This window comes from Glossina fuscipes, unplaced genomic scaffold, assembly GCF_014805625.2.
Source record: "Glossina fuscipes isolate IAEA_lab_2018 unplaced genomic scaffold, Yale_Gfus_2 116, whole genome shotgun sequence".
NCBI lineage: Eukaryota > Metazoa > Arthropoda > Insecta > Diptera > Glossinidae > Glossina > Glossina fuscipes.
Window position 1 is genome coordinate 362,734 of NW_023998459.1, and position 7,948 is coordinate 370,681.

Sequence of the window (7,948 nt, forward strand, 5' to 3'; positions counted from 1 at the left end):
TGAGCTGCTGGAGGCTTACCCTGGCTTAACTATCGCGGCCTACAAGGTAAGCCAGGATCTTTTGGAGCCGTTCTTTTGTAACATGGCGCTATCTTGCAGAAAAAGGACCAGATCGGCGGAACGTTTAATTTACTCGCAGGTCACACATTGGAGAAGCGTCTCCAGGACAACTCATGACTACCACCTCATAGACGATATGGACTACAGAGTGCTAGACCAGGCCGAAGAAGAGTGCCGACCTTTCGGCCTGGATGGGGTGGTGTTTAACTATCTAGTCACTGGTCGATAAATCATAAAGGAGGAGGAGTACATGCGGCTGTTCACGGACTACGGAATTGCTTAGTACATACGTGAGCAGCTAAGACGCCAAGCATTCCTCAAGGACCTCACCCTAAGGAAAGAAGACGCGTGCAAAGAAGTGAGCGATGACACTGTCACGGCGGAGCCAAGCGACAATGTCATCCTCACAAGCGAATATCTGGAAGCAGAATTCCCGAAAGCAGACGTCCATGAAGCATTTACCAGCGCCTACGACATTTTTTATGCGACTATGCGCCAACATGTGCTGGAGGGAAACATAGGCGAGCGCATGCAGGCGACCATAGTGGCATGCCTTGCCTTCTTTGGAGGTAACGGATCCTACAAGAGCGGAAGTAGCTATCGAATACATCTGCTAGGGTACATCGTCCAAATGCTGCTAACCGGAAATAATTGGAGGGAGTCACCGGTTTACAACGTATCAATATTCTAAGCAAACAAAAGGTAATCCAAATACAGTAAAAGTTTCTTATTCGCGGAGGATACGTTCCATAAAAATGCCGCGAATACAGAAACCATGAATACGGAATGGTAATTTATATGGGATACGTTCCTAGGTGACTAAATAAAAAAGGAAGCCGTGAATACGGAATGGTAATTTATATGGGATTATAGGGCATACGTTATTCCAAATTTATAAATTTTTTATTATTATTCCATTTTAGGTTATGATAAAAATCAAGTCCAAGTTGCTCCGCTCATCGCCTCATATAGATGAAGGTTCGCTGTATGTCAAAGGTAAGTTTGCATTTACCCTTTATTATTATGTATAAATTATTCATTTCTTTTATTTTATTTTAGGTTAAAAAAACAAGCATACACTTGCACTATCGCTTCAGCAGTGTGCAATACTTCTGCAGCCCAAATAGTAAGTTTGTGATCGTCTTTATATATAAAATTTAGTAATTACATTAATTTACCTTTGCAGATATCAAAAACCGCCCAACCCACCACCACTGTGAAGCAGCATGCCGCCGTATATTTATTTATTTATCTTATATATTGTAACTTGCGCGAACAAAGTCAGAGAAGGGGTCTGTCGGTCTGCTTTTGTCACGAGTGTAGTAATAACGGCGCCCCGTTATGCAAAATCGCGTGATCGCAAGAATAGCGGCTTGGCGCTAAAGAAGAAGAAGAAATAAAAAGGAGAAAAAAGAAGGAAAGGAGAGTTTGGGAGTCAGTCAGTTTTTGATCTTCAGGAAAGAAAGTCAAGCGGTAGCGGCCGAAGTAAATTTGTTTTTTCTCTGTTAGAATGAAAAAATAAACGAATGAAAACTAGTAAATGTTAGGATTGTGAATTTAACATGGTGCGTTTGATTTCGCAATCGATAAGCGGTTGTCAGAAATACTTTATAAGAAATATAAAAAAAAAAAATGATATGTGTAGATGTGTGGATGTAATTGCAAATATTAGATGGCCTTTGTAAATTATTCAGCCATCAGATGGATTACCTATGTACGTGGTGAAAGAAATAAATAATACATGTATATATATAGACAAATGAATAAGTTAAATTTATATACACTTATGTACAACTAATAGCACTAAGTGAACCTTTTGTTCTACTTATAAAGGTTCTTATAGCATTAACGAGAAACAAAACAAAACTGAAACCAAACAAAAAGCAAATAAATGCAAAGACAGTAATTTTATTTCTCTAAATAAATGAAAGAGGTTTTCTAAGCACCTAATGTTGAGAAATGTGAAAAAGTTGCTTTGTAAAATTGTCAAAATTTATAATAAACCAACAAACTGTGAAAATAAAATATTTGCAGTTTTTATTACTACAGTTTGCAAGAAATACGTATGTAAAAAAAAACAAAGATATCAGTGAAACTGCCTATGAAGTAAATCAAGAAATGCCGAAGTGAAAAGTTCCCGATACATTAATATACTTTAACGTGATGTAGACTAGAAAATTTACGACCTTTGAGGAAACTGTTACTGAATTAATTTTTAAGCAAACGTGTGAAGAAAAAAAAACAATTCGGTTTAACTAAAGAGTAGATTTAAAGGAAAGGATGGAAAACGTGGTAAAGAGATTTAATGAAACAATTGCTTACGACCACACCATTTGTCGTCGCTATCACTGTAAAAATTGCTGATCGGAGAGAGGATAAGAAAGGTGTGACGGTTCTTTGCGTTAGGATAAAAGGCGTTAAGGGCTGGGGCTGCTACAAAATAAGGAAACCTCAATTGGCGTCGGCATCTCATCCTGGGACAGCCCATTGGGAGCAACAACAACAACGATTTTGCCGCTGGAACTGCTGCTTCACACAACGGTCAGGTTTTTTTTTTTTTTGTTTGTTTTCTGTTTATAGATGAGCCGCGATGAGTGGCTAAGGTGAACGTGCTAGCTGGAGTGCGTTGAGGAAAAGTAGGAGGGCATTAGACAGATACAGACGGACTTGGCACCTAATCGCGAAGTATAGAAATTTTTATAAAATTGAAAGAATTAACTGAAATATCAAATTTGTGAAAATTATCATTAAAAAGTTTACAAAGCGCACGGAGCGGGTTATTACGGTGATAGTTAGTACGGCAATGCAACAACTTTAGCGGAACGTAGTGTCTAGTGAATCTTTCAGGCACATTAAAATCCAATTGTCCAAGCAAAACTGAAGAGTAAATATCTCCTCTTTTATAATTTAACCATAAATAATTTATCTAGTAGCTCACGTCTTTTCACTAAAGTAGGTAAGGAGGTAGGGGGAGATGAGAATACCAACCTGGGCCTCGTAAAGCAAATAATAAAAAGTTACGTTGGACGGATTCAATAAGATCAATATGACACATATAAAATGGTGACCAGACAATACAACAATACTCTAATGTGGGTCTAACTAACGATGTATATATGGGTATATATAATGGTCACAAAACTCGTAATATATGGGTCACAAAACTCTTTCGACCAACGCTTCATGAACCCCAAGAGCGATTTGGCTTTGTTAACTGATTTATCCAAATGTAAGTTTAATCTCAAAAATAATTCCAAGGTCATTAAAAGACGACACATTTTCTAATACACAGTTGCCAAAATAATAATTGGATGGGATTATAGCAGACCAAGAGAATGACATTTTTTTGCACTTTTTTAAATTCAAAGACATTCCATTCGTGAAGCACCACAACTGAAAAGCATTCAATCAAATTGAAGGGCGCAAGCGTCATTAGTCGGGCACAACGAATAAAACAGTTTGACAACATCGGCATACATTAAAACAGACGAATTGCTAACACAGGTAGGAAGGTCATTAATAAATAAAACAAATAACAAGGGTCCAAGATGACTGCCCTGAGAAACACCAGATGTAACTGAAATTGAGCGCCAGTAGGTTGAATTGAAGGACACCATCTGAGTACGACCTGTGAGAAAAGACCGAAACCAACAAACCAAATTATTAGGGAAGCCCATAAGACGTAATTTGTAAATAAGTAAATTGTGATCCACCTTATCAAAAGCTTTCGAAAAGTCAGCATAGATAACATCCGTTTGTTTATATAATGAAAAAGATTTAAAAATAGAGCAAGTCAGTTCTAATAAATTTGTGGCTGTAGATTTATCTTTGCTGGCAAACAATCAAAATCATGGGTAAGCATGGTTTTAGTTTATTAACTATAACTGATTCCAAGAGCTTCGGTAATACACTTAGCAATCCCACGATAATTGTCAATGTTTCCTCTAGGACCCTTTTTATATAAAGGAATAATAAAACGTCTCTTCCAAATAGTAGGAAAGTAACCGCATCTAATACAATTATTAAATATACTGGTTAATGGAACATAAAGAAAATTACCGCAAGCACGATAGATGCAAGCGAGAATCAAATCTGGGCCGGCTAAATAGAAAAGTTTTACCTTTCGCATAGCATCGAAAACTTCAGCTTCTGTAAAAGTAATAGGTAGAAAATGATCGAAAAAATTAATAAAATAAGGATATTTCTCATATGTCAAACTATTAGCTGAAAACGTTTTTTCGAAAAAATTTGCAAAGAAATTACTAATAACAGACAGATCCGTTGATTCAACGTTTTCATAGCTCATTACAGATGGAAATCCATTAACTTTACGTTTTGAGTTTACAAATTTATAAAAACATTTAGGATTAGAAAATAATTGACTTTTCATCCTTTGCAAATGCACTGCATAAGATTTATTTTTTTCAAAGATGTATTCACGTCTAGCATCCGAATAACGTATATAATCCATAACGAGTCCACTACGTTTGAATTTTTTAAACGATCTACACTTTTTATTTCTGATCAGCTTAAGATGTTTATTAAACCAAATAGGATAAATTGATGAATAACTGTTTGAATGTGTAGGTACCGACTTAGTTACAACATATAAGACAATATTATAAATAGAATCAAGGCAACCTTCAAAATCAGAATATTCTAAGTTCCAGTGGAAGCTACTCAGAATATTATGAAGTTTATTATAATTGGTTTTCCTAAATATATATCTTTTATTACAAGTCTTATTAAGGACTTGCATAGTTTGCAGATTGCCGAAATTTATCCCCAATGTAGGATGATGTATGTCTTCAGGCAAAATATACGGATCCACACGAGTTATACTTACGTTTGAGTAGTTAAAAAAAATTTAATCTAAAAGTCTACTATTATTATTAACAATTGAGTTATTTTGGAATAGACATAACTCGTAAAGTTCTTCAAAAAAGTCAGTGTATAGCAAGGGGTAAGATACAGGAGTGTAATAACCAAGGTCTTCGTCGCAACACCACGATACAAACGGTAAATTAAAATCTCCTAAAACCAAAATTTTATCTGAGAGTTTTAGATCATTCACCACGAATTTTATCAGTTGTAAATATTTAAAGAAAATAGAAATGTCAGACATTGAAGGGGTATAAGAGCAAACTATATACAACATACAGTTTTTAAGAACAATTTTTACGCAAATAAATTCTACATCAACAGTCACAGGAAAACTGACTATTGACGATGCGCAACAATTATCGACGGCAATTAATACACCACCACCTAATCTTTCGATTCTATCATGTCTATACACTTGAAATCTAGAACAAAATATTTCAGTGTCATTAATATCAGGTTTAAGCCCCGTTTCCGTAAACACCACTACGTGATTGTCAGTACCAACTGAACTCAGAAAAGCCGACTGTAGCTTTGTGTTTAAACCACGAAAGTTTTGATATAATATTAGCAAATCTAGTTTTTTGAAGACACAAAAGGTTCATCAAGATTAGCAGGAGATCTGGTCTTTTTAGGAACCACGAACTCTTTAACAAAAGTAATTTCCCGCCAGACACTTTTTTTAACAAGATTATCAAACATCGCAGCAGGTGCTACTATTTTAAAACATGAAATGTCAGGCTTAAGTGCAACATTAAACTTGAAAACACTAACCATTGATGGATCCGAAATAGTAAGCTTGGATGTAATTCAAAACTTTCTCAGTCGTAGGATCCGAGGATAATCTAGACACAAAAATAGTTTTCCGCGCAGGTATTGCAACCAACTCAACCGAATCATGATTGCATAGCCCATCCGTTTTCTTGGTCACTAACGAATCTACTATTCTAACATTAGACTGAGCCACCGCGATTCGAGGCAACGGGGAAATGGAAATTGGAACGTCCTGAGGCGTCTTATGCCCATCTGAACTAGGACTGTTTACAACCACTTCCGGTATATTATTATTATTCAAATTCAAATTATTATTAGGAACCGCATAAACAGGAGTACCAATAGAAGCCTCTACCGATGCTTTACAAGCACAATCAGTTGACAGTTTGTCAGTCGTTAAGTCGACAAAAACTATTGACGATGCAGGCGACCAACGAACATTGTGAGGTAACAATTCAGGCCGTTCGAGGTATTTGCATTTAGAAAAGTTATCTTCAATCATAGCCAGCTTATTTAAACAGTCATTCATTATTAATTTTACATCTTTAAAGCCAGTACGTGTTTGCATGATTACCTTAAACACATTAACATACATATCACGACAATTAGGGCAAGTCCATCGCAGCCCATACGTACAAAAATTAGTATAATCAAATTGCTTTCCTCTAAACAGCAAAACAAAAATAATTCATCACTACTTTTACGTTTGTTGAAAAACAGCAGTCCATATTAAAAGTTATAAATAAATCAACAAATATATAAAAAGCAGCAAAACCAGGTTGGAAAAACTGTAAAATTTATTAAAAATAAAATTGACAAAATGTATAAAACAACAAGCCGCCTGGGCAAAAAACTGGAACACTCAAGCACTTTTTATGAAAACCAAGACAAAAATTTCTAAAAACCACAATATATTATACGCGCACAAAGAAAAGAAGAAAATAGCCAAAAACCACAATTTATATGTTATGCAATGTATAAAATAAAAAATAACACACACATTGCTTAAATCTTCGGGAATTCGTAAACCATATACATTTGCAAATATAAGAATATTTATGCAAATAAATTTATAAAATAAAAACTTTGTAAAATAAAAATTTTGTGCAGCGATTAGTAATACTTCGACACACATGAGGTTGCCAGATGTATTATTATCAATATTGTTATAGTTTTAAAGTAAAGTTTATAATGGTGTAAGCCTACGGGGAGCCAGCCATTCAAAACAATTGAAATCGTGCCTATCACGGTACCTCAAAGGATGTGGAGAAAACCGTTTCCTTTTATCGCTCCATGGTCGGCTTACGATGAATAAGTCCATAAGATTAAATGGAAAACTCTTATTTTATGCAGATCCATCGGTTTTAACCGTTATTCCTCCAATGATATTAAAAAAAAAAACCAATACGAAATAATCCATTCACTACAAAATCACGACGATTTAATAGAATATTTAATAGAAGAAAATATAATAACTTGTGGACCGGAATTTTGTGAGAAACAAATTGATACTAAAGCTATTACAAATGGACAAATCTTAATATTAATCAATCTAATGCTGATAATCTTGCAACATAGTTCAAATTATTTAATATAATTTCACTTACATAGCGATTAGCTTTTTTTATATCTTGCTCCAAGGTACAAGAGTGGTACAAGGTTACATTAATCTAATCCGAATGTATGCAACATCCGGAAGGACCAACTTTTATAATACAAACCAATTGTGAATCACTCTAAATCGATTTAAGCTTGTCTGTCTGTCTACTTGTCCCATGTTGAATCTGCAGATCTTAATTTTTGATAAAAGTTGGTACACCGACAAGTTTCGGCCCGAAATTTAAGCGATTTTGCTTATTTTTGGACTGCCCCCGTTTACCCTTCTCTTAACTTTATATTCACTTTCGGTAACAATTTTCCTTTACGTAAGGTACTCTTTTTCTTAATGGTGCATATACAGTCTTCGGTTACTATTGCCCACAAGGATTAATTGTGTACTTTTCAAATTTCAGAGTCAATTCAAACGCTCTCTGTTTATTTTTTGAACAAGCATTAAAGTTTCAAAGACTTTAGTTGCGTTCTAAATGCTATGGAATGTATTTAAAACATGATGAGCTGTATTCGCTACAAAGAACATTTTTTACACATAAAAACTTTGGTTAATGTTTAATATTTTTTAAATCTAATAATTGCTCGGATGTAGCTATGTCAAGGGCTTTAAAAGAAAGAATAT

At 34.8% G+C, this 7,948-nt stretch overlaps 1 long non-coding RNA gene across 1 annotated transcript in view; it reads right to left on the bottom strand.

Annotated features, from left to right (window-relative positions):
• The window catches only part of LOC119640249, an 8,161-nt gene extending 1,371 nt beyond the window's left edge, over nucleotides 1–6,790 (bottom strand). The window contains exons 1-2 of the long non-coding RNA XR_005247629.1: nucleotides 6,716–6,790; nucleotides 1,239–1,439 (exon numbers count right to left, since the gene is read on the bottom strand). This is a non-coding gene — a long non-coding RNA (uncharacterized LOC119640249). The remainder of the gene's footprint in view (nucleotides 1–1,238; nucleotides 1,440–6,715) is intronic.
• Nucleotides 6,791–7,948: the final 1,158 nt, after the last annotated feature.